This window comes from Phyllobates terribilis, unplaced genomic scaffold (assembly GCF_046119375.1).
Source record: "Phyllobates terribilis strain yellow unplaced genomic scaffold, ASM4611937v1 Scaffold_11__3_contigs__length_659146591, whole genome shotgun sequence".
Classification (NCBI taxonomy): domain Eukaryota; kingdom Metazoa; phylum Chordata; class Amphibia; order Anura; family Dendrobatidae; genus Phyllobates; species Phyllobates terribilis.
The window spans coordinates 431,718,900-431,745,825 of record NW_027362771.1 but is presented as its reverse complement, the minus strand read 5'-3'; positions in this window follow the sequence as shown (position 1 = coordinate 431,745,825).

Sequence of the window (26,926 nt, the reverse complement as noted above, 5' to 3'; positions counted from 1 at the left end):
CCACTGTCCACCGGAAAAACTGGTCTCCTCTGGTTAGCTAGGATGCTACCTCCTATCCAGCCATCCTCAGCAACAGACGAAACGGGTAGAGTACCAGGAATAGCACACAAGGAAGTCTCTCTCCACTTATTATCAGGTAGCACCCCAGAGGGTTCAGGAGACAACTGAAAGCCCTCCGACAGGTTGGAGGGGTGCAGAGACTCGAGGGTAACCTCTGCTTCGGGGTACATCTTGTCAAGCTCACAGGATGAAATGGGCGAGGTATCAGGTACAAGGTGTAGAAAAGTCACTGTCTCTTTGTTATCAGGTGGTACCCCGGAGGATTCAGGAAACAACTGGGGGTCCTCCGCCGGGTCGGAAGAGTGCAGAGACTCGGGGATAACCTCTGCTTCGGAGTACACTAGGTCGGACTCACTGGAAGAAGCGGGCGAGGTATCAGGTACCGAGTATAGGAGAGTCTCTGTCCATTCGCTATCAGGTAGCACCCCGAAGGGTTCAGGAGACAACTGGAGGTCCTCCGCCTGGTCGGAGGGGTGTAGAGACTCGGGGATAACCTCTGCTTCGGAGTACACTAGGTCGGACTCACTGGAAGAAGCGGGCGAGGTATCAGGTACCGAGTATAGGAGAGTCTCTGTCCATTCGCTATCAGGTAGCACCCCGAAGGGTTCAGGAGACAACTGGAGGTCCTCCGCTGGGTCGGAGGGGTGTAGAGACTCGGGGATGACCTCTGCTTCGGAGTACACTTGTTCAGACTCACTGGATGAAGCAGCCGAGGTATCAGGTACCGAGTATAGGAGAGTCTCTGTCCATTCGCTATCAGGTAGCACCCCGAAGGGTTCAGGAGACAACTGGAGGTCCTCCGCCTGGTCGGAGGGGTGTAGAGACTCGGGAGTAACCTCTGCTTCGGAGTACACTAGGTTGGACTCACTGGACGAAGCGAGCAAGGTATCAGGTACAGAGTATAGGAGAGTCTCTGTCCTTTCGCTACCAGGTAGCACCCCGAAGGACTCAGGAGACAACTGGAGGTCCTCTGCCAGGTCGGAGGGGTGAAGAGACTCATGGGTAACCTCTGCTTCGGAGTACACTAGGTCGGACTCACTGAATGAAGCGGGCGAGGTATCAGATCCAGGATATAGGAAAGTCTCTGTCCATTCACCACCAGGTGGCACCCCAAAGGGTTCTGGAGACAACTGGAGGTACTCCGCCTGGTCGGAGGGGTGTAGAGACTCGGGAGTAACCTCTGCTTCGGAGTACACTAGGTTGGACTCACTGGACGAAGCGAGCAAGGTATCAGGTACAGAGTATAGGAGAGTATCTGTCCTTTCGCTACCAGGTAGCACCCCGAAGGGCTCAGGAGACAACTGGAGGTCCTCTGCCAGGTTGGAGGGGTGAAGAGACTCATGGGTAACCTCTGCTTCGGAGTACACTAGGTCGGACTCACTGGATGAAGCAGCCGAGGTGTCAGGTACCGAGTATAGGAAAGTCTCTGTCCATTCGCTACCAGGTAGCACCCCGAAGGGTTCAAGAGACAACTGGAGATCCTCCGCCTGATCGGAGGGGTGTAGAGACTCGGGGGTAACCTCTGCTTCGGAGAACACTAGGTCGGACTCACTGGACGAAGCGGGCGAGGTAACAGGTGCAGAGTATAGGGAAGTCTCTCTCCAATAGTCATCAAGTGGTATCCCGGGGGATTCAGGAGGCAACAGGGGGTCCTCCGGTGTGGATTCTGGGTGGGCAGCAGTCTCTTCGGGCAGGAGAACTGGTGCACTACCCACGCACATTACCCGTTGGGGCTTCTCCGGGATACAGGGAGATGTAGCTTCAGTAGGGACTTCAAGGTTAAGGTCAGGAGGTCTCAGGGAGGACAGACCTTGGCGTGACGGCTTGCCTCTACGTCTAGCACGTCTGGACTGCCTCTTGAGGTTGGGAGAAGTATTCCGGAGAGTGTAGTCACCCTGTGAGGATTCTGGGTGGGCAGTAGTCTCATTGGGCTGGAGGACTATTGCGCTACCCACACGCATTACCCATCAGGACTGCTCCGGGATATTGGGAAGTGAAACTTCAACAGAAGCCTCCGGGTTAGGATCATCGAAGACCATTAGAAAGGCCACCAGGAAGGCCATTATGTCCAGGACGATAGGATCCTGTGCGTCCCATAGGGGGGTGATCCAATTCAAGGCATCACCCGCTAGGTAAGACATCATGAATCCCACCTTAGCCCGATCTGTGGGAAAACATAGAGGGTAGAACTTGAAGTGTAGCATGCATTGCTCCACAAATGCACGACTCTGTCTTGGATCCCCATAGTAACGCGGCGGATCCGCAGGAACGAGTGCAGAAAGATCCATCTGGACGGGTGCGTAATTCGCCTGGAACTCAGCTAAGGAAAAAAAAAAAATTTATTTATTTATTTTTAATGCACGTATTCGCTGGAAAACGTCTCAGAGAGCGAAGGCCGTGGGGCTCAACGGGAACCATGGCCTGAGCATGCTGTAATGCACACGCCCGGACTGACTGGCGTGTGCGTGTTTATGTAGTGATTCCACTGTGCAATGAACCAGAGAGTGCCTGGAGGGGCGTAACTAAGTATCTGCCCGATCCGACCAAGGTCGCACGACGGCATACGACGCCAGTGCACCAGGGAGGAACCGAGCAGAGGAGCCAAGGTCTACTCCAGGTCAGACTCCGGACACGGCTGTTGACCCACACCGGGGAATACAGGAACAGGCAGTCTAGAGCGCAGGCTGGGTAGGGTCCAGTACAGACTGGGAGACAAATTCGAAACCGCAGCCGCGGTGGACAGGGCAGAGCAAAGCGAAAACCGCAGACGCGGTGGACAGGGCTGAGCAAAGCGAAAACCGCAGACGCGGTGGACAGAGCTGAGCAAAGCGAAAACCGCAGACACGGTGGACAGAGCTGAGCAAAGCGAAAACCGCAGACGCGGTGGACAGAGCTGGGCAAAGCGAAAACCGCAGATGCGGTGGACAGAGCTGGGCAAAGCGAAAACCGCAGACGCGGTGGACAGAGCTGGGCAAAGCGAAAACCGCAGACGCGGTGGACAGAGCTGAGCAAAGCGAAAACCGCAGACGCGGTGGACAGAGCTGAGCAAAGCGAAAACCGCAGACGCGGTGGACAGAGCTGAGCAAAGCGAAAACCGCAGACGCGGTGGACAGAGCTGAGCAAAGCGAAAACCGCAGACGCGGTGGACAGAGCTGAGCAAAGTGAAAACCGCAGACGCGGTGGACAGAGCTGAGCAAAGCGAAAACCGCAGACGCGGTGGACAGAGCTGAGCAAAGCGAAAACCGCAGACGCGGTGGACAGAGCTGAGCAAAGCGAAAACCGCAGACGCGGTGGACAGAGCTGAGCAAAGCGAAAACCGCAGACGCGGTGGACAGAGCTGAGCAAAGCGAAAACCGCAGACGCGGTGGACAGAGCTGAGCAAAGCAAAAAACGCAGACGCGGTGGGGACAGGGCTCTGTACACACGGAACAGACTAGAAGGGAAAGGCAGAACCAGATACCCATAGGGTACTTGCAGAGAAGTAGCGAGTGGACCACAAACTCACAAACGGAAGTACAGTGACAACGAGCAGGAGTTAGGTACGAGTTCAGACTCTGCAGAAAAAGGGAAAGTACGGACATAGAGAAAAACAAAACAGGCTAGGAGAGTATTCAGACAAGAACAGACACAGCAGCAAGATACAGGAGCGGGTTCACACAGGCCTGGAAATACAGCCTCCAGGATAGGCAGAAGACAACAGGCTGGAAGATAATACAGACAGGACACAGTTCAGACACGGGAACTGATACCGAAGGCAGGAAACATAAACGGGACCTGGCATATCAGTGACCAAAGGCCAACTGACAGAACACAATGCTCAGGCAGGGATTCATTGGAGCACCTGGGTTAAATACCAGATGGCAGACAGCAATAGGCTGAGGACGCACAAGGGGTGTGTCTTCAGCAGGTACAAAAAGCAGGAAGTGATCGGGCGCCGCCCTTAAGCAGCAGACACAGAGGCAAACAGACAGCATGGAGGGAAGCCAGGCTAGCAAACTGGACTGGAGATCAAGTGCGTGCTCTTGCACAGTGGGAGATGGACCACTATGCAAGGACGCCGCCAGGTATGTTACAGTACCCCCCCCCTTACGCCCCCTCTTCTTCAGGCCTGCCAGAATGTTCCGCAGGGAATTCGAGGGCCAATCCTTTACTTCAAGGAGATCACTTCCACTGTCCACCAGAAAAACTGGTCTCCTCTGGTTAGCTAGGATGCTACCTCCTATCCAGCCATCCTCAGCAACAGACGAAACGGGTAGAGTACCAGGAATAGCACACAAGGAAGTCTCTCTCCACTTATTATCAGGTAGCACCCCAGAGGGTTCAGGAGACAACTGAAAGCCCTCCGACAGGTTGGAGGGGTGCAGAGACTCGAGGGTAACCTCTGCTTCGGGGTACATCTTGTCAAGCTCACAGGATGAAATGGGCGAGGTATCAGGTACAAGGTGTAGAAAAGTCACTGTCTCTTTGTTATCAGGTGGTACCCCGGAGGATTCAGGAAACAACTGGGGGTCCTCCGCCGGGTCGGAAGAGTGCAGAGACTCGGGGGTAACCTCTGCTTCGGAGTACACTAGGTCGGACTCACTGGAAGAAGCGGGCGAGGTATCAGGTACGAGTATAGGAGAGTCTCTGTCCATTCGCTATCAGGTAGCACCCCGAAGGGTTCAGGAGACAACTGGAGGTCCTCCGCCTGGTCGGAGGGGTGTAGACACTCGGGGATAACCTCTGCTTCGGAGTACACTAGGTCGGACTCACTGGAAGAAGCGGGCGAGGTATCAGGTACCGAGTATAGGAGAGTCTCTGTCCATTCGCTATCAGGTAGCACCCCGAAGGGTTCAAGAGACAACTGGAGGTCCTCCGCCGGGTCGGAGGGGTGTAGAGACTCGGGGATGACCTCTGCTTCGGAGTACACTTGTTCAGACTCACTGGATGAAGCAGCCGAGGTATCAGGTACCGAGTATAGGAGAGTCTCTGTCCATTCGCTATCAGGTAGCACCCCGAAGGGTTCAGGAGACAACTGGAGGTCCTCCGCCTGGTCGGAGGGGTGTAGAGACTCGGGAGTAACCTCTGCTTCGGAGTACACTAGGTTGGACTCACTGCACGAAGCGAGCAAGGTATCAGGTACAGAGTATAGGAGAGTCTCTGTCCTTTCGCTACCAGGTAGCACCCCGAAGGACTCAGGAGACAACTGGAGGTCCTCTGCCAGGTCGGAGGGGTGAAGAGACTCATGGGTAACCTCTGCTTCGGAGTACACTAGGTCGGACTCACTGAATGAAGCGGGCGAGGTATCAGATCCAGGATATAGGAAAGTCTCTGTCCATTCACCACCAGGTGGCACCCCAAAGGGTTCTGGAGACAACTGGAGGTACTCCGCCTGGTCGGAGGGGTGTAGAGACTCGGGAGTAACCTCTGCTTCGGAGTACACTAGGTTGGACTCACTGGACGAAGCGAGCAAGGTATCAGGTAGAGAGTATAGGAGAGTATCTGTCCTTTCGCTACCAGGTAGCACCCCGAAGGGCTCAGGAGACAACTGGAGGTCCTCTGCCAGGTTGGAGGGGTGAAGAGACTCATGGGTAACCTCTGCTTCGGAGTACACTAGGTCGGACTCACTGGATGAAGCAGCCAAGGTGTCAGGTACCGAGTATAGGAAAGTCTCTGTCCATTCGCTACCAGGTAGCACCCCGAAGGGTTCAAGAGACAACTGGAGATCCTCCGCCTGATCGGAGGGGTGTAGAGACTCGGGGGTAACCTCTGCTTCGGAGAACACTAGGTCGGACTCACTGGACGAAGAGGGCGAGGTAACAGGTGCAGAGTATAGGGAAGTCTCTCTCCAATAGTCATCAAGTGGTATCCCGGGGGATTCAGGAGGCAACAGGGGGTCCTCCGGTGTGGATTCTGGGTGGGCAGCAGTCTCTTCGGGCAGGAGAACTGGTGCACTACCCACGCACATTACCCGTTGGGGCTTCTCCGGGATACAGGGAGATGAAGCTTCAGTAGGGACTTCAAGGTTAAGGTCAGGAGGTCTCAGGGAGGACAGACCTTGGCGTGACGGCTTGCCTCTACGTCTAGCACGTCTGGACTGCCTCTTGAGGTTGGGAGAAGTATTCCGGAGAGTGTAGTCACCCTGTGAGGATTCTGGGTGGGCAGTAGTCTAATTGGGCTGGAGGACTATTGCGCTACCCACACGCATTACCCATCAGGACTGCTCCGGGATATTGGGAAGTGAAACTTCAACAGAAGCCTCCGGGTTAGGATCATCGAAGACCATTAGAAAGGCCACCAGGAAGGCCATTATGTCCAGGACGATAGGATCCTGTGCGTCCCATAGGGGGGTGATCCAATTCAAGGCATCACCCGCTAGGTAAGACATCATGAATCCCACCTTAGCCCGATCTGTGGGAAAACATAGAGGGTAGAACTTGAAGTGTAGCATGCATTGCTCCACAAATGCACGACTCTGTCTTGGATCCCCATAGTAACGCGGCGGATCCGCAGGAACGAGTGCAGAAAGATCCATCTGGACGGGTGCGTAATTCGCCTGGAACTCAGCTAAGGAAAAAAAAAAATTTTATTTATTTTTAATGCACGTATTCGCTGGAAAACGTCTCAGAGAGCGAAGGCCGTGGGGCTCAACGGGAACCATGGCCTGAGCATGCTGTAATGCACACGCCCGGACTGACTGGCGTGTGCGTGTTTATGTAGTGATTCCACTGTGCAATGAACCAGAGAGTGCCTGGAGGGGCGTAACTAAGTATCTGCCCGATCCGACCAAGGTCGCACGACGGCATACGACGCCAGTGCACCAGGGAGGAACTGAGCAGAGGAGCCAAGGTCTACTCCAGGTCAGACTCCGGACACGGCTGTTGACCCACACCGGGGAATACAGGAACAGGCAGTCTAGAGCGCAGGCTGGGTAGGGTCCAGTACAGACTGGGAGACAAATTCGAAACCGCAGCCGCGGTGGACAGGGCAGAGCAAAGCGAAAACCGCAGACGCGGTGGACAGGGCTGAGCAAAGCGAAAACCGCAGACGCGGTGGACAGAGCTGAGCAAAGCGAAAACCGCAGACACGGTGGACAGAGCTGAGCAAAGCGAAAACCGCAGACGCGGTGGACAGAGCTGGGCAAAGCGAAAACCGCAGACGCGGTGGACAGAGCTGGGCAAAGCGAAAACCGCAGACGCGGTGGACAGAGCTGGGCAAAGCGAAAACCGCAGACGCGGTGGACAGAGCTGAGCAAAGCGAAAACCGCAGACGCGGTGGACAGAGCTGGGCAAAGCGAAAACCGCAGACGCGGTGGACAGAGCTGAGCAAAGCGAAAACCGCAGACGCGGTGGACAGAGCTGAGCAAAGCGAAAACCGCAGACGCGGTGGACAGAGCTGAGCAAAGCGAAAACCACAGACGCGGTGGACAGAGCTGAGCAAAGCGAAAACCGCAGACGCGGTGGACAGAGCTGAGCAAAGCGAAAACCGCAGACGCGGTGGACAGAGCTGAGCAAAGCGAAAACCGCAGACGCGGTGGACAGAGCTGAGCAAAGCGAAAACCGCAGACGCGGTGGACAGAGCTGAGCAAAGCGAAAAACGCAGACGCGGTGGACAGAGCTGAGCAAAGCGAAAACCGCAGACGCGGTGGACAGAGCTGAGCAAAGCGAAAACCGCAGACGCGGTGGGGACAGGGCTCTGTACACACGGAACAGACTAGAAGGGAAAGGCAGAACCAGATACCCACAGGGTACTTGCAGAGAAGTAGCGAGTGGACCGCAAACTCACAAACGGAAGTACAGTGACAACAAGCAGGAGTTAGGTACGAGTTCAGACTCTGCAGAAAAAGGGAAAGTACGGACATAGAGAAAAACAAAACAGGCTAGGAGAGTATTCAGACAAGAACAGACACAGCAGCAAGATACAGGAGCGGGTTCACACAGGCCTGGAAATACAGCCTCCAGGATAGGCAGAAGACAACAGGCTAGAAGATAATACAGACAGGACACAGTTCAGACACGGGAACTGATACCGAAGGCAGGAAGCATAAACGGGACCTGGCATATCAGTGACCAAAGGCCAACTGACAGAACACAATCCTCAGGCAGGGATTCATTGGAGCAGCTGGGTTAAATACCAGATGGCAGACAGCAATAGGCTGAGGACGCACAAGGGGTGTGTCTGCAGCAGGTACAAAAAGCAGGAAGTGATCGGGTGCCGCCCTTAAGCAGCAGACACAGAGGCAAACAGACAGCATGGAGGGAAGCCAGGCTAGCAAACTGGACTGGAGATCAAGTGCGCGCTCTTGCACAGTGGGAGATGGACCACTATGCAAGGACGCCGCCAGGTATGTTACACACTGCACATGGGTGAGTCATTTGACTTGCTGAAGACGCCACTATGATTGTCTCACAATTTTATGAGAATGGCTGGAACAGTTACTGAATCTGTATACCTATAGATTCCATGCCATCTCTTGGGTTCTTCTGACCATATATACTGCCATTTGGTTAGACTATTTATGTATGTTCCTTTCATGTGGCTAGTTACACTTATATCAGAGTGCAACCCTTACTTTAATGTTATCAGATGATCTCATGTGCACTTCTATACAGAATTGTCGCATTGAATTTGTGTTTTCCATCCCCGGTGACCTACTAAATTGTTAAGAGTATACTGATTTTAATATTTGTATTGAATAAAATTTGTCTTTTAATATTATTCAATATTGTTCTATACTTCCTTTTTGGGGGTCATACTCCATATATTTCTATAGGCTATGCATTCCAGTCGGAGTACCCTGTGTATATAATATGGTATCCTTCCATACAGTTCGGTTCAATTGTATTTAAGTCATTTCTGCTTGTTGATATTTTACCATGAAGGCCTGCTGCACAAAGTCTCCTCTTAACAGTTGTTGAAGAGATGTGTCTGCTGCTAGAACTCTGAGTGGCATTGACATGGTCTCTAATCTGAGCTGCTGTTAACCTGCGATTTCTGAGGCTGGTGACTCGGATAAACTTATCCTCAGAAGCAGAGGTGACTCTTGGTCTTCCTTTCCTGTGGCGGTCCTACTGTGAGCCAGTTTCTTTATAGCGCTTGATGGTTTTTGCAACTGCACTTGGGGACACTTTCAAAGTTTTCCCAATTTTTCAGACTGACTGACCTTCATTTCTTAAAGTAATGATGGCAACTCGTTTTTCTTTACTTAGCTGCTTTTTTCTTGCCATAATACAAATTCTAACAGTCTATTCAGTAGGACTATCAGTTGTGTATCCACCAGACTTCTGCACAACACAACTGATGGTCCCAACCCCATTTATAAAGCAAGAAATCCCACTTGTTAAACCTGACAGGGCACACCTGTGACTACCTCTTGAAGCTCATCAAGAGAATGCCAAGAGTGTTCAAAGCAGTCATTAAAGCAAAAGGTGGCTACTTTGAAGAACCTAGAATATAAGACATATTTTCAGTTGTTTCATGCTTTTTTGTTAAGTATATAATTCCACATGTGTTAATTCATAGTTTTGATGCCTTCAGTGTGAATGTACAATTTTCATAGTCATGAAAATACAGAATAATCTTTAAATGAGAAGCTGTGTCCAAACTTTTGGTTTGTACTGTACCTGTAGCCAAGCATTTTTGTTCCCCTGATCACAGCATAAAAGACATGAAATTACTGGTATTAAAAGGTAACTTCAAATCTCAAAGAGAAAGAAGAATCTCAGAATATAAACTGATGGTGACTTTTAACACTTTCAGAGCAGGAATGAATGTGTCGCATGGATTTATGTCATTCTACATCAGCTAAGGAATGTGCCCCTCAGACTTGTGAGGCCATCATAACACTGGACCTAGTCACAGGATAATAAAACCTTCACACTCCTTATCTATTAACTGCTAAAATATCTATAGCCAGAACTGTTTATCTGTTCCATAATAGCTCTGCTTTTCATCACCTGTCTTACCTATTTGCATTCTTTTTGTGTCTTATTGTGTATAAATATGTGACTCTTCAGATTTTGGGTTATACCAGCCTGATGAAGAGACCCGCGTAGTCTCGAAAGCTTGCAATTTGTTACCATCTTTTCAGTTAGCCATTAAAAGGTATCAACCACTGAGGACTCTCAAATCTAAATATTTTTCCTTCAATTGACCAAATTCAGTCTCAATTTGATATTCTGCATTTGGCCTTTTATAGGTATTTTCCATTTACAACATGCAATCACAAGTTAATTTTCTTACCCAAGACAGAGAGTATCATCATATCTATTGATAGGAGTATTTAAAGCTCAGGGTGCCACAGGTATGGTGTCAGCACTTTTTACCCATTAACTTAGTGTCAGAATCTCCTCAACTCTATTGCCTGTCAAAAAGAAAAGGCAGAATTTAACTCCTACATGAACGGATGAGCTGTGGTGGGAAGCATTCGAGTCCCCAATGGAAGTCTTCCCGGCTACAAATAATAAAATGGTATCATTAATACATATTGTACATCACAGCTTCTTAACCCCTTCCAGGTTATATAGGATGGCATAGGTGTCATACTTCCCATGCTGATTTCTGCCATATTATATGGAAATCATTTAATCAGAAGTGGTGGAGGCCGCTAAAACTTACTGGGCAGAGATTTGTTTGGAATCTTAGATGAAGAACTATGGTCTCATCATGAGAGAAGCACTCTTTATGAGCCAGGAGACTATTGCTGTGTATTGGATGGGGAGACACCGTCCCCTATATCTCAATGGAAAAAAAAAATAAATGCTGCAAGCTCATATGATAATATAGGCCCCGATTCATCGTTGCCTTTGCGTCTGTTTTTTTTGTCTAGTTTTAATGTTTTGCACCTTTTTTTTTGTTTGCACCCAAAACATTATTCTATTTGCTCCTTTTTGTAAATATATTTTATATATGTGTAAGAAGGTGCGACATAAGAGACAAGAATCCAAACGAAACTATACGAGACCCTGTCAAACCAACCAGAAGAGGGAGAGTTTCAAGGAGGAAGAGTTTGAATGGAGCACCGTTTCAGGTGACCTTAATGATGCAGTTCCCCCATATAAAAAGCCAGCACGCCAAAACGGGAGCAGATTTGGCGCCAAGTGAAGGAACAGGCAGAACGTGTATCAAGGAAGAAGCTGAGGCCAAGGTAACAGTCCGTGGAAGAAGGCCCGAGGCAGTGGGCTGTGGCATGCCTGGGAGCAGAACCCAGGTGGCCCAAGCGAGTTCTGAAATCCAGATGACGCCGATCAAGACCCGAAGACCCGACCCACGCCAGGCTAGTTCTGGAATCAAAACAATGCCAGTTAAGACCTAACAACCTGACCTGTGCCGGTCAAGACCTGGAGTCCAGACCTAGTTAAGAGCCAAAGTCCAGCCCTCATCTCACCGGGTACAAGAGACATCCGTCATCGGTCAAGCACCAAATATCCGTGAAAGGTCTCCGTTCGGGGATGGACACCCGCGGCGATGAAGTGGAGGCACAAGTGAGTCAGGCTGTTGCTTCTAGCACTGATATACGGTACAGGGCTAGTACAATAGACAGGGCTGGGGTTGATCAAAGCTAAGGCGGCACAGCGAGCCTTGTTAGACTTTTTCAGGAGGACTTGTGGTCTAGCGTGAAGAACTGGAGACCCTCTCTAGGGCTTGTGTTAGCAGAAGAGATAATACAATGACTTTCTCTAGTACAGAAACTGGATTAAGAGCTAGTGGGACTCGAAACGCGTCAACCGTAGCGCTAACATGTCTTTTTAACTTTAACTTTTTCTTGTTATAATCTACAAATAAATGTGATGTTTTAATGAAGTTTACAGTTGCTGGATTTTCCACATTTTTTACCGGTATCATCCCCTTTGTCAGAAGTTATAAGAACGTATAACAAGAGACTGTTATAGTAGTTTGCATGAACCTGAGGATTCTTTGTATATTTGTTATTGTATATTTCATGCTGTAATTATCCTGTTTAGCATTAATTGCCATTACTTTAGTTATCACAATTCCTGCCATATCAGGGCAATAAATTGTTTCAGTGGTTACTTGCACCTCGTGTTTTAGTTACATAGTTACATAGGTTGAATAAAGACCTAGGTCCATCAAGTTCAACCTTCCTCCCCCAATTGTATATTTTCTCAGTAATTTAACTATAACCCACAATATTATGTGTATCGAGGAAATCAACCAGCCCCTTTTTAAAAGCTGTTATAGTGCCTGCAATTACTACCTCTTGTGGTAGGGCATACCACAGTCTGATTGCTCTAACTGTAAAGAGCCCTTTCCTATTTAGCTGCCAGAATCTCCTTTCTTCCACCTGTAATGAGTGTCCCCTGGTCCTTAGTATGTACGTTGCATCCCGTCACCTGATTACATTTGGAGTAGTCAGCAGGATGCAACATTCCAGCACAGAAATGGCAGATCAGTTAGTAACCTAGCCTGCCAGAGGTACATTCTGGTGATCAACCTCCCGAAGTTTACGAGAAGCGGCGTGACGGACAGGCACGACAGACGGTCATGTACAGACAACCTAGGGACCGTGACACCATAGATAAAGTAATTTGAATTTTAGAGGATATGCACGGTGACACTACAGACCTAGGCTACTTACGTTACCCTCGAGACCAGGGGGAGGGTATGACTGTAGCCCAGTACGTAAACGCCCTTCAGGAAGTGACGGCCCACATCACCAAGAAGACCCAAGATGGATAAAGAGGGCTGCAGGATCAACTGGTTGATGAACTGAGAGACCCCTCTCTTAACTAGGCCCTAAAAGAATGCCTACAGTCCAACCCTAGCATGAGCTAGTTGGGGCAGAGGCCCGAGTCCTGCAGCAAGAAACCCCTGGTCTGACAAGTGTGGTGCAGAGTCATGAAGTGGACAATTCTGGGACAACAAATAAGAAGCCTGACTGGGCCCTAGAGCCATGCCAAGAGATCCGGGACATTAGGGGCAAACTGAGTATCATCAAAGGGACCTCTACTAACATCACTTCGCCTGGTTCTATGGTCCAATATGAAGATAGGTCAGAGCGAGAATATAACTTCCCTCATGCCCCACTACCTTGCACCCGTCGCCTATCAGAAGAACCTGTAGTGGAATTCTGGACCTGCGGCGGTAGGGGACACAAACCAGGAAAGAAGGAGGAAAAAGCATCAGTTAAATTAGCATGCCCCACGGTCGAGGAGCACATCATTGGGTTCCACACTCCAGAGAGAGAGGATGAAGGCTAAAAGGATATTGTTTCCGAGAGCTGAGTTTGATGGACAACGTATTTGCTTCGCTGTTTGATGGACACGGGGTCCAAGGTGGCCACTATGCCCGAAGAGTGCTTCCAAATTCACTTCCCCGAAGTTGCCCGTTCCAGCAAAGAAAAAAACATTCGGCTAGTCGATGCCAACCAGTTGGCTATCCCGGTGGCCGTAGTGGTGTGGATGTCGGTACGAGTGTGTGGAAGAAGCCTGGGTAGGAAAGGGATCGCATTGGTAAAAGGCCATGGAGATGTGACCCTGGGGATGAATGTCTCGAAAGAAGTAGGCCAATTTCTGCCTGATGAGCCCCAAAGCAACAATTGGACCCAAACAAATCACTATTATGCCAGTAAGAGAGTGTTCCAACAGCTGGTGCGAGTCAGTGAAATCCAGAAACTACAAGCCGCGTCCCAGCGCTTCGGTAAGGTGATGGTGCCTCCAGAAGCAACAGTGACCTTACCAACAAGACAGACCATACTTACCATGCCGGTGCTAGCCCATGTATCGCTAGAAGGAATGGATGTCCAGATTGAACCTGCAGAGGGGGAAGAAACAATCCCGGGACTGCAGGTTGCCCGCACTCCAGCTACCATGCTTCAGGGTCGCGTACCCGTGCGCTGCATAAATTTTAGAGGTACAAGTCTGCAGCTGACTCCCAGAATGGAAGTAGCTTAAGTATACGTGTAGTCTGAAGATCTCATAAAGGCCAATGTCATAGAGTCAACGCCCATGAAGGGGAACTCGTGGACTTTGTCCGTCTACCTCAAAGCCCAGGAAGATAGAACAGAGGCCCGGGCTGGTCGCCACCTCCTCGAATAAAAGGAAGCGAATCTCACGGAGTTTATTTATGTATTTATTTTACTCACTTATATAGCGCCATTAGTTCCACAGAGCTTTACAGACATTATGGGCACTGTCCCCAATGAAAAAAAGACAGCAAAAAAAGGCAGCAGTGTTTACCTGCCCAGATCTTCAGAACTAAATGTACTACCAGGGTGCAGCAAACCCACATAAAGATGGCGGCTACACAGGTGCAAAATACTGATGACACAATCACTCACAACTAGTGTTAAGCGAGCATGCTCGACACTGCTCGGTACTCACCCGAGCATCTCACTACTCGGGATGTTCGGCGAGCACCGAGCATTTCCGGGTTACTCGGGCAGGAGCTCGGGTCTCCGTCCTGCATGTTTGGCGCTCTTTACAGAGCCAATGAACATGCAGGGATTGCCAGCCAGTCACTGGAATGCCACAGCCATGTTGTTTGTGGGCATTACAGTGATTGGCTGGCCGCACAGCGTAACCTCGAGTATTTAAAACCGGGCGCCGCCATTTTGGACACAGTCGCTCCGGATCAGACAGTGTAGGGAGAGTGCTGCTGAGTTAGGGACAGATCTATAGTGCGAAATAGGTAGTGTAGGGTCTCTAAAGCCTGCCAAATCAAACAAACAGTCCTTCTCAGGACTAATATCCATCCCAGATATCAGGCAGGCAGGCAGGCTGTATAGGAGACGCAGTGGTTAAACCAGCAAACGCTGCATTACAGTCCGGTGTGCTCCTGTTGGTCAAATTGCTAGACTTATCCCCCGGTCTCAGGGGCCAGGAAAAATCCTTTTTTTTTTCATCTAAATCCTGTATTTTTTTTTTCTCAGTCAGACTGTACAAATACCCGTCTTATTAGCCTTTTGGTATTTTTTTTCTCCCCCCCAAAAAATTGAGTGTGTCTGTGACTGTTCAGACAACAATATATCTGTTTAAAAGAGTCTGGTGTAGGCCAGAGAAAAAGAACTGCAGTTTTGCAGTTCAACGGGTCAAATCTCTGTATTATCCTGCTTTTGGCATTTTTTGCCGTAAAAAACCTGTAATAGTGTCTCCCTGACCTTTCAGACACCAATTTATCTGTTTAAAAGAGTCTGGTGTAGGCCAGAGAAATAGAACTGTGGTTTTGCAGTCCCACGGGTCAAATCTCTGTATTATCCTGCTTTTGGTATAATTTTCTGTAAAAAAAAACTGTAATAGAGTCTCCCTGACTGTTTAGACACAAATATATCTGTTTAAAAGAGTCTGGTGTAGGCCAGAGAAATAGAACTGTGGTTTTGCAGTCCCACGGGTCAAATCTCTGTATTATCCTGCTTTTGGCATTTTTTGCCGTAAAAAAAAACTGTAATAGTGTCTCCCTGACTGTTCAGACACCAATATATCTGTTTAAAAGAGTCTGGTGTAGGCCAGAGAAATAGAACTGTGGTTTTGCAGTTCCACGAGTCAAATCTCTGTATTATCCTGCTTTTGGCATTTTTTGCCGTAAAAAAATACTGTAATAGTGTCTCCCTGACTGTTCAGACATCAATATATCTGTTTAAAAGAGTCTGGTGTAGGCCAGAGAAGTAGAAGTGTGGTTTTGCAGTTCCACAGGTCAAATCTCTGTATTATCCTGCTTTTTGCATTTTTTCCGTAAAAAAAAACCTGTAATAGTGTCTCCCTGACTGTTCAGACACCAATATATCTGTTTACAAGAGTCTGGTGTAGGCCAGAGAAATAGAACTGTGGTTTTGCAGTTCCATGGGTCAAATCTCTGTATTATCCTGCTTTCGGCATTTTCTGCCATAAAAAAAACTGTAATAGTGTCTCCCTGACTGTTCAGACACAAATATATCTGTTTAAAAGAGTCAGGTGTAGGCCAGAGAAATAGAACTGTGGTTTTGCAGTTCCATGGGTCAAATCTCTGTATTATCCTGCTTTTGGCATTTTTTGCCGTAAAAAAAACCTGTAATAGTGTCTCCCTGACTGTTCAGACACCAATATATCTGTTTAAAAGAGTCTGGTGTAGGCCAGAGAAATAGAACTGTGGTTTTGCAGTTCCACGAGTCAAATCTCTGTATTATCCTGCTTTTGGCATTTTTTGCCGTAAAAAAAACCTGTAATAGTGTCTCCCTGACTGTTCAGACATCAATATATCTGTTTAAAAGAGTCTGGTGTAGGCCAGAGAAGTAGAAGTGTGGTTTTGCAGTTCCACAGGTCAAATCTCTGTATTATCCTGCTTTTTGCATTTTTTCCGTAAAAAAAAACCTGTAATAGTGTCTCCCTGACTGTTCAGACACCAATATATCTGTTTAAAAGAGTCTGGTGTAGGCCAGAGAAATAGAACTGTGGTTTTGCAGTTCCATGGGTCAAATCTCTGTATTATCCTGCTTTCGGCATTTTCTGCCATAAAAAAAACTGTAATAGTGTCTCCCTGACTGTTCAGACACAAATATATCTGTTTAAAAGAGTCAGGTGTAGGCCAGAGAAATAGAACTGTGGTTTTGCAGTTCCATGGGTCAAATCTCTGTATTATCCTGCTTTTGGCATTTTTTCTGCAAAAAAAACCTGTAATAGTGTCTCCCTGACTGTTCAGACACCAATATATCTGTTTAAAAGAGTCTGGTGTAGGCCAGAGAAATAGAACTGTGGTTTTGCAGTTCCACGGGTCAAATCTCTGTATTATACTGCTTTTGGCATTTTTTGCCGTAAAAAAAAAACAGTAATAGTGTCTCCCTGACTGTTCAGACACCAATATATTTGTTTAAAAGAGTCTGGTGTAGGCTCTTCCACGGTTCTATTCTCTTTTTTATTACCCTTTTTCCATTGATAGTGCGAGTGTAAGCTATTTTACTTAATTTACAATGGGCAAGGCGCATGGCAAGGGACGTGGAACTGGACATTCTGGTGATGGTGCGTGGAGAGGACGGGGCCGTGGCCAAGGTGAAAATGTGCCACAACCAACAGCCACATCTTCTCGCTCCCACTTCTTGACCGAATTACTAGGGAAGCACACTACAACACCAGTATTGAGAACTGATCAGTGTGAACAGGTTATTAATTGGATAGCAGATAATACTTCCAGTTACCTGGGCACCACCACCTCCGGTCTGTCTTCCACATGGTCAAGTTTTAGTAGCCGTGAGTCTCGACCGCATACTCCTCCTCACCCTGATGCTCCTTCCTCCCACCATGCCGAGTGTCGTCAGACAGAAACTGATCCCACACTTGGACACTCTGAAGAGCTGTTCACTGGTCCATTTCCATATTTGTGCCCCTTGCCTGCTCCGCTTGAAGTGGTGGAAAAGGAGATCCCATATAGCGATGCCCAAATATTTGAACAGCCACGGCCAGAGGAAGTCGACGCTGGTAATTTGTCACAAGAGGTGGACGATGACGAGACACAATTGCCACGAAGTGAGGAGGAGGATCGTGGTGCGCAAGTGGAAGAGGAGGAGGTGGTGGATGATCTAGTAACTGACCCAACGTGTCAGGAGGACATGCAGAGCGAGGCCAGCAGCACATACGGGGAGGGAGGCAGAGTACCCCAACAGGAAGGATGAAGCAGTATGGTGGCCGCACACAGAAAGCGGGCAACAGTTCCCCGTAACACCAACACGAGGGACGTTGCCAGTACAACCGATAGGTCTTCCAGAGTCTGGAATTTTTTAAAGACTCTGCTGATAACCCCAAAAAGGCCATTTATACCACCTGCCATGCCAGCATCAGCAGGGGTGACAAAACTACCAGCCTGACCACCACCAGCATGATCAGGCACATGTCAGCAAAGCACCCGACATTGTGGGGCGAACCTTAGGGTCCACGACCTGTGTCAGCGGGTGTCACTATTGATTCTTCCGCTGTTGTGCGTGCAAGGCAATCCCCTGTCCATACTGCATGCAAAGATGCCCCCTCCTCTCAATCTTCACTTGTTATGGCAGTTTCTCAAGAAACAGCATCAACGTCCACGTCCCACCGCAGCGTTCAATTGTCCATATCCCAGAGCTTTGAACGAAAGGGCAAATTCGCAGCCCCACAGGCCATTTTCCTAAATTCACACATTTCACGACTGCTTGCGTTGGAAATGCTGCCTTTTAGGCTGGTGGAGACGGAATCCTTATGGCGGTGGCCGTCCCTCAGTACTCGGTCCCCAGCCGACACTATTTTGCCCGGTGTGCCATCCCCGCACTACACAAGCACATGTCCCAAAACATCTGCCGTGCCCTCAACAACGCAGTTACTGGGAAAGTCCACCTGACAACGGACACGTGGACAAGTGCTTGTGGCCAGGGGCGGTACATCTCCCTGACGGCACACTGGGTAAACATAGTGGAAGCCAGGACCCAGTCGGACCTTGGGACGGAACACATCCTCCCCACACCGAGGATTGTGGGCCCTATGTTAGTGAGAGTTGCCACCACAGTGTACAGCTGCTGCGCATCATCCTCCTCCTCCTCCTCATGTTCAGCCTCCATCTCAGATATCACCACATCAGTTACAAGCTGGAAGCACTGCCGTACTGCCTCAGCCAAACGGCAACAGGCTGTGCTGAAACTCATAAGCTTTGGTGAGAAACCTCACACTGCTTGTGAGTTGTGGACAGCTGTGAAAGAGCAGGCAGATCTGTGGCTGAGACCGCTGAACCTACATCCAGGCATGGTCGTGTGTGACAATGGCCGTAACCTGGTGGCGTCTCTGAGGTGAGGCGAGATCACACACGTACCATGCCTGGCTCATGTGCTTAACCTCGTGGTTCAGCGGTTTCTTAAATCGTACCCCGAGTTGCCAGATCTGCTCGTCAAAGTACGCCGCCTGTCAGCTCATTTTCTCAAGTCGGCTACAGCTTTCGCCGCCCTTGCTGTGTTGCAGCAGCGTTTGCAGCTACCGGCACACCGACTGGTGTGTGATGTCCCCACACATTGGAACTCTACCCTCCACATTTTGCAAAGGATTAGTGAGCAGAAGAGAACACTTGTGGAGTACCAGCTGCAACAAGGCCGTCGATATTCAGGTCAGACTCCATACATAAGACCTCAGGAGTGGACCTGGATGTCTGACATATTTACCATCCTGACAAACTTTGAGGAGGAGGCATTGCAGCCAGAGTATGATGAGATGGATCAAGACGCAGTAATGGGCGATTACACACAGCCCAGCCTCATCTCACCCCAACGTGCATTGGGGGACAATAAGGGAGAGGAGGAGGAGGAAGAACAGGAGCTGGTATCATGCGCTGTAGACGGTAGTACCTGTACAACTGTCATACAGTCGGTTCAGCATGGGTGGCCTGAGGATAGGGGGGAGGAGGAGGAGGAGAGCATGGTCAGTCGTCATCTTGGTGAGGACACGGAAGTCTTGCCCGTTACCAGTCTGGCACTCATGGCTGACTTTATGTTACGCTGCCTTAATCGTGACCCTCGCGTTGCCAAAATGTTGGGTGACAGTCATTACTGGTTGGTGACACTTTTAGACCCCCGTTACAAGGATAACTTTCACTCTCTTATTCCTGAGGTGGAGAGGTCTACAAAAATGTGGCAGTACCAGAAGGCCCTTGCTGCAGAACTGTTAAAAAAATTCCCATCTGAACACGCTAGCGGCAGAGGTCACAGTTCGTTGACCAACCAAGGCGTACAGGCGAGAGAGACGCAACTCCAATCCAGCAGAGGCAGGGGAACACTGTCAACATTCTGGGACAGTTTTCTGAGACCCGCCCAGCTTACAGGCCCTGAGGCACGGGGTACTCTCACAAGGAGTGGAAAGTTTCAAAAGATGGTGAGGGAGTACTTTGCCGACCGTACCAGCATCCTCCGTGATTCCTCTGTGCCTTTTAATTATTGTGTATCCAAGCTGGACACTTGGAATGAACTCGCTCTGTACGCCTTGGAGGTCCTGGCCTGCCCTGCTGCTAGCGTGTTATCGGAGCGTGTTTTTAGTGCCGCTGGGTGAATTATAACTGATAAGCCGCGGGGCGGCTGGGAACCGAGTGTGGACACCCGGCCGCCCCTTGGCGGCTGGGGACTGTGTGTGGACACCCCGCCGCCGGGCGGCTGGGGACTGAGTATGGATACCAGGCCGCTGACGCAGCCATGACATGGTGGCCGGCGTCGGCCTCCACATGCCTAAAAGGACCAGTTTCAAGTGTAAGCAAGCTAGCAGTTTGGTACTGCAGCCTGGGGGTGGGTGGGTGGCAGGTTGCACACTTATGCTTGCATTCCAAGAAAACAAAGCAGATGCTAACTTCTATCATCATCATCATGCTCCTCACCTTGGCACTCTCAACTCCCCTGATAGAGAAGCCAGGGCCCACCGGAGGAGTCTGGTTCTCTGGTGGACTCATCCAATGCTGCCCTAAAGCAGGCCAGGCTAAGAAAAGTGTGGGGGAAGTTGACAGGAGAAATAGGGGTGGCTGGGGACCGTTGATGGCTACCCGGCTGCCCCCAGGCGGCTGGGGACCGTGTGTGAACACCCGGCCGCGAGGCGGCTGGGGGCCAAGTATGGACACCCGGCCACCCCCTGGCGGCTGGGGACCGAGCGTGGACACCCGGCCGCCGGGCGGCTGGGGACTGAATATGGATACCTCGCTGCCGAAGCAGCCATGAGGTAGTGGCCAGCTTCGGCCTCCTCCAAACTAAAAGGCCCCATTTCAAGTGCAAGCTAGCAGTAGGGTATTGCAGCATGGGGGTGGGTGGGTGACAGGCTGCATACTTGCGCTTGCATTGCAAGGAATGGGGGAGGTACAATTGAACACTGCCCTGGGACAAGGACTTGCACGGGGATAGTTGCAAGTCTGCACCTTCTGATGCGACAAGGATCACTTCTGATGGGCACACTTTTAGGCAGTGACCTGGGTGTCAGAGATGCTTCCAAGGGTCTTCCCCATGCAGTTCCCATGTCTTTTCAGCACTGTATGCATGTGTCACACAGCACATGGCCAGATAAGATTGTAAAATGTTAAAATGACATTTCCCGGTGAATGCATTTGTCACGGTTGAAAGCAATACAAAAGTGCAAAAATGCTTAGAAAATGCTACTTGTGAACATAGCCCAAGGTGTGGAGGAGTATTTTTGTTTTTGGTTATTTATTTTACCTTATACACAAGTCTTTACCCTGGAAAGGAAGTTCCTTAACATATTTCACAGGAAAACCGTTTCAGTTTCGTTTTTGAACGTTTTATTGTGAGCCCGTAAAAGTGGCTTAATTCGTCTGACCACGTTGTTGACAGCAGTGACCTGGGGGTCAGAAATGCTTCCTGGGGCGATCCCCATGCTGTCCCCATGTCATTTGAACACTGTCACTATCGTTTTGGGCACTTTTTAGGCTTTCTACAGACTGCCGGGGGTGCCGCTGCAAAAATGCTCCGGTCTCCCATAGACTAACATTGGGCTAGTTGCTCAGGTTGAGCACCTGAGTATCACGGTGAGCTCGGCGCGAGCTTCGAGCACCCGAGAATTTTAGTGCTCGCTCAACACTACTCACAACCTACCATTTCATGGAGGGGGTGACTGCTTAGTATTTGAATTGCACACAAAAAGGCTTGTATAGGGTGCTGTTCACACTAGGGTAGTGCATAGTATCCGGCTTACAGCCTATTAGTTGCGCCCATACTATTAGATTAGGTGGGTACTATCCAAGTGCACCCCATGGGATCAGACACCCCAGTTTACAATGCCTGCACTGAGGGGCCTGGCTGGTCACTGTCCCCATTGAGGCTCACAATTTAAATTCCCTATCAGTATGTCTTTGGAATGTGGGAGGAAACTGGAGAACCCTGGGGTCCATGCAAACACAGGGAGAAGATACAAACTCCTTGCAGATGTTGTCCTTGGTGGGAGTTGCGAACCCAGGACCCCAGCACTGCAAGGTTGCAGTGCTAACCACTAAGCCACCGTGCTGCCCGCTGGGAGCTCTCCCAGAGACAAGTGGGGCAAGTAGAACAGTTGTTACAGCAGTTTCAAGGAGTGTTTGTTCGGCACAAAGACGACTTCGAGTGCACCCGGGCCCTACAATACAAGATCCCCACAGGAACTACAGCCCCCTATCCGAGAAAGGTATCGGCAAATCCTACCTCAAATGTACCAGGAGGTACAGGAATTGCTATCACATATGCTGTGGAATGGAGTGATACAGGAGAGCCAAAGCCCCTTGGCTGTGCCTATTGTATTAGTTCCAAACGAGAACGGGACATTGAGTTCTGTGTAGATTACCGACAGCTGAATGTCTGCTCCATGACTCTTAACCTAAGCCTAGGATCGAAGAATCCCTGTCCGCCCTGGGGAAGGCCAAGAACTTCTTATCCCTCAATCTGGCCAGTGGCTATTGGCAGGTTCCCATGGCTGCGGAGAATCAGACGAAGACTGCTTTCTTCCTCCCCATGGGGCTATTTGAGTTTAACGGGATGCTTTCCGGATTGACAAATGCACCAGGAATGTTCCAGCGCTTGATGGAAAGATGCCTTGGGTACATGAACTTTGAAGCGACTCTCATATCTTGATGACATCATAATTTACTCACCTACCTTCGAAGACCATCTTATTCGGTTGGAACAGGTGCCACTTGTTCCAGAGGGAGATTGAATACCTGAGGCATACTATTTCCAACACCGAAGTCTATCCCACCACAGAGAAAGTAATCTCAGTGCAGAAGTGGCCTACCCCTACCACACTAAGAGAGCTGAGGGCTTTTCCTGGAACTTGCTGGGTATTACCAGAGATTTATAAAGAACTTCACCAGAATTGCAGCACCACTCAACGAGTTACTAAGAGGGACGGCAGGGGGAGCCTTACAGAAAAAAACGTACAGAATACCTGTTGGGGTCGGAAATACACGTGCTCAATGATAACAATCTCTTGGCCCACCAGGAAAACACAACGCTGGGTGCATTGAAACAAAGATGGGTCACGCAAATGTCCAAATACAGGTACAAGATTACTTACAGGTCCAAATCCGAGAACATGGATGCAGACGAAGAACTCAAAAGAGACAAAATTCCAAATTTCAAACAGTTTTTAGCGGCCGTAGTAGCCACCCAAGAGTTCAGGGAAGAATCCAGACCCAACCAAATTCTGGGCTGCCCCAGAGACAAGTGGGTGCACCTGCAGTAGTCCGATCCCGAGTTAGCAGAGCTGAGGAAATAGGTCACCTTGGGGCAGAAACCCAACCAGGAGGCAAGGAACGCTCTATCTGCAAGCACCCTGATGTTCCATGCTCTTCTGAAGTAGAAGAGGTCTCAGGGATGAGGCCCCTAGAGAAATCACATGATACTACCCAAGCAAGAGCTTTTGATGATGAGGAAGACTGGGTTACTGTGCCTATGAGGCCGCAAGAGTTTGTGGCATCACCTTTGGAGGGGCTGAAGAATGGTCTGGAGGACGATCAGTGTAACCAAGTGGTTGAAACTCTGGAGGCTCAGGAGACACCTTTAGAAGAGGAACCGCGGAGAACTGAAAGTGCGAATGCTGGCCTTCTCCCAAATCGGCGCGCCCAGGACCAATTTAATTTGGGAACAGATTAAGCAGAAGACCCAGGTGTGTGGCTATTTTTTTCTGGAAATTCGACTATCCTCAGGGAAGTTCTAGCCATTTCAGGATTCTACTCACCCAAGGACTGGTGAGCTAAAAGGGGGGAGAAATGTAAGAAGGTGCAACATAAGAGACAATAATCCCCAGTGCTGTGTGGCATTTGTGCAAGACTGCCATCTGATGTCCAAACAAGACCCTGTGGAATCAACCAGAAGAGAGGGAGTTACAGGGAGGAAGAGCCAGCGCACCAAAATGAAAGGAGATTTGATGGCAAGTGAAGGAATGGGCAGAACATATATCAAGAAAGACGCTGAGGCCGAGGTGACAGGCCACGGCAGAAGGCCCAAGGTTCACCTGGAAGCAGAACCCGGGCGGCACCAAATGAGTTCCAGAATCCAGACAATGCTGGTCAAGACCTGAAGACCCGATTCACGCCAGGCAAGTTCTGGAATCCAGACGACGCCGGTCAAAGAGCTAAAACTCGACCTGTGCCGGTCAAGATTTGGAGTCCAGACTACGCCAGTAAAGACCCGAGGCAGGCCCTGCCCTCATCTCTCTGGGTACAAGAGACATGAGCTGTCGGTCAAGCACCAAAGATTCGTGAGAGGACTCAGTTCGAGGAAAGATGCCCGTGGTGATGAATAGGAGATGCGAGTGAGCAGAGCCGTTGCTTCCAGCACCAACATACGATACAGGGGTTGGTCTGGGGTAGAACAACAGACAGGACGGGGGCTGATCAAAGCGAAGGCGGTCCAGCGAGCCTTGTTAGACTTGCGGCCCAGCGGGAAGAACCGGAGATCCCCGCTAGGGCCTGTGTTCACAGAAGAGATAATACAGTGACTTTCTCTAGTACTGGTATCATTCCCTTTGTCAGAAGTTATAAGAACGTATAACAAGAGACTGTTATGGTAGTTAGAATGAAGCTGAGGATTATTTGTATATTTTGTTATTGTATATTTCATGCTGTAATTATCCTTTTTAGCATTAATTGCCATTGCTTCAGTTACCACAATTCCAGCCATATCAGGGAAATAAATAGTTTCAGAGGTTACTTCCGCCTCGTGTTTTGTCTGTGCATTGCATCCGGTCATCTGCTCCATATGCTCAACTGTTTTTTTCTGCTTTGTGGGCAGAGTCTAGCAATTCCAATTGTTTTAGCCTTATTCATCAACTACGACTTCTTAAATACCGTATATTCCGGCGTATAAGACGACTTTTGAAGACTGAAAAATCTTCTGTCTAGTCTGGGGTCGTCTTATACGCCGGTAATGCTTTTGAACTTTCAGAAATTGACATGCGGGGATACTCTGGGGGTGTTAATAAGCTGCCGTGGCCGTATCCCTGCCATGTCGGAGTTAATATAAGGTGGAGGGAGTTAAAATACGGCGGCGGTAGGTCCAGACAGTCAGCGCTTCTGTGCTGAAACTGACACATCGCTGCGTATTCCCAGCTCCGGACACAGCGCAGGGCTTCTGTGCCGACAGCTTTCACTTGTCACAGAAGCGCTGCGCTGTGTCCGGAGCAGGGAAGTTCGCATCGCTTCTGTGACAATATATGAAAAGCCGGCAATTCAGCAGCGGCATAAGCCGGCTCCCGACAATTTAGAATAGAAAGAATAGAGCTTCACACATAGATTAGATTGATAGAAACATGTCAGTCACATATATATGAAGTACAGTGACAGTATTGCTTACTGTACTTGTCATTTAGTGTAAAGGATTTATTAAAACAAATATTAGTGTTTTCATGCACCGTCTCTTTAAAAAAGCCGGCCGGCAATTCAGCATCTGTACCCGACAATTTATAACCGAAAGAATAGAGTATCACACATAGATTAGATAGATAGAAACATGTCAGTCACATATATATGAAGTACAGTGACAGTGCTGGTTACTGTACTTGTCATCTAGTGTTAAAATAACGGATTTATTTTAAAAAAAATTGGCGTGGGGTTCCCCTTAATTTTAGTCTCTAGCGGAGGTTAAGCAGACGGCTGGGGCAGATGTTTGAAGCCTGGGAAGGGGGTAATACCCATGGAGCTTCCCAGGCTACTAATATCAGCCCCCAGCTGAATACCTAGCCTTTACTAGCTATTAAAATGGGGGATCCCAAAAAAATGACGTGGGGTCCCCCCTATTTTAATAGCTAGCAAAGGCTAGGCAGACAGCTGGGGGATGATATTAATAGCCCAGGAAGGGTGCCATGAATATTGGCCCCCTCCCAGGCTAGAAACACCAGCCGTCAGCCGCCCCAGAAATGGCGCATCCATAGGATGCGCCAATTCTGGCACTTAGCCTCGCTCTTCCCACTGCCCTGTAGCGGTGGCAGTGGGGTAATAGGGCTGGGGTTGATGTCAGCTTATAATGCCAGCTGACATCAAGCCCAGGTTAGTAATGGAGAGGCGGCTATAAGACACCCCCATTACTAACCCCATAGTCAAAGTTAAAAGAAAACACAAACACCCAGAATAAAGTCCTTTAATTGAAATAAACACACAATTCTTTATTGTTCTAAATTAAACCATACCTACCATCACGCCCATTCCAGCTGAAGCCAACGATCTCCTGCAATAAAAGTAAAATAATAAAGCAACCTCATCCTTACCTCTCCATGGTTCCCAGGACGGGTCCAGCTCTGCTACATCGAGATGACAGGCTGGACCGCAGCAGAACGCTGCCATCCAGCCTGTCATCCCGCAGACACTGAGAAGCGCAGGCATGCTTGCGCTCCTCAGTGTCTCGCTGTGACGGCATCCAGATGAGCCGACAATGAACTCAGCTCACCTCCTGGACGTCCGTCACTGACAGCGTGGGAAACTTCTACTGCCATGCGGGGAGCAGGAGAATTTTCCCACGCTGTCAGTGACGTGCATGAGGTGAGCTGAGTTCATTGGACATGATCTCGGCTCATCTGGATGCCGTCACAGTCAGACACTGAGGAGCACAAGTATGCATGCGCTTCTCAGTGTCTGCGGGATGACAGGCTGGATGGCAGCGTTCTGCTGCGGTCCAGCCTGTCATCTCGATGTAGCAGAGCTGAAGCTGTCGTGGGAACCATGGAGAGGTAAGGATGAGGTTGCTTTATTATTTTACTTTTATTGCAGGAGATCGTTGGCTTCAGCTGGAATGGGCGTGACGGTAAGTATGGTTTAATTTAGAACATTAAAAAATTGTGTGTTTATTTCAATTAAAGGACTTTTTTCTGGGTGTTGTGTTTTTTTTAATTACTTTACTAGAAATTCATGGCGGTCATGACTAATATTGGCGTGACCCCATGAATTTCAGGCTTAGGGCCAGCTGATAATGCCAAGCTGGCCCTAACCCCTTTATTAC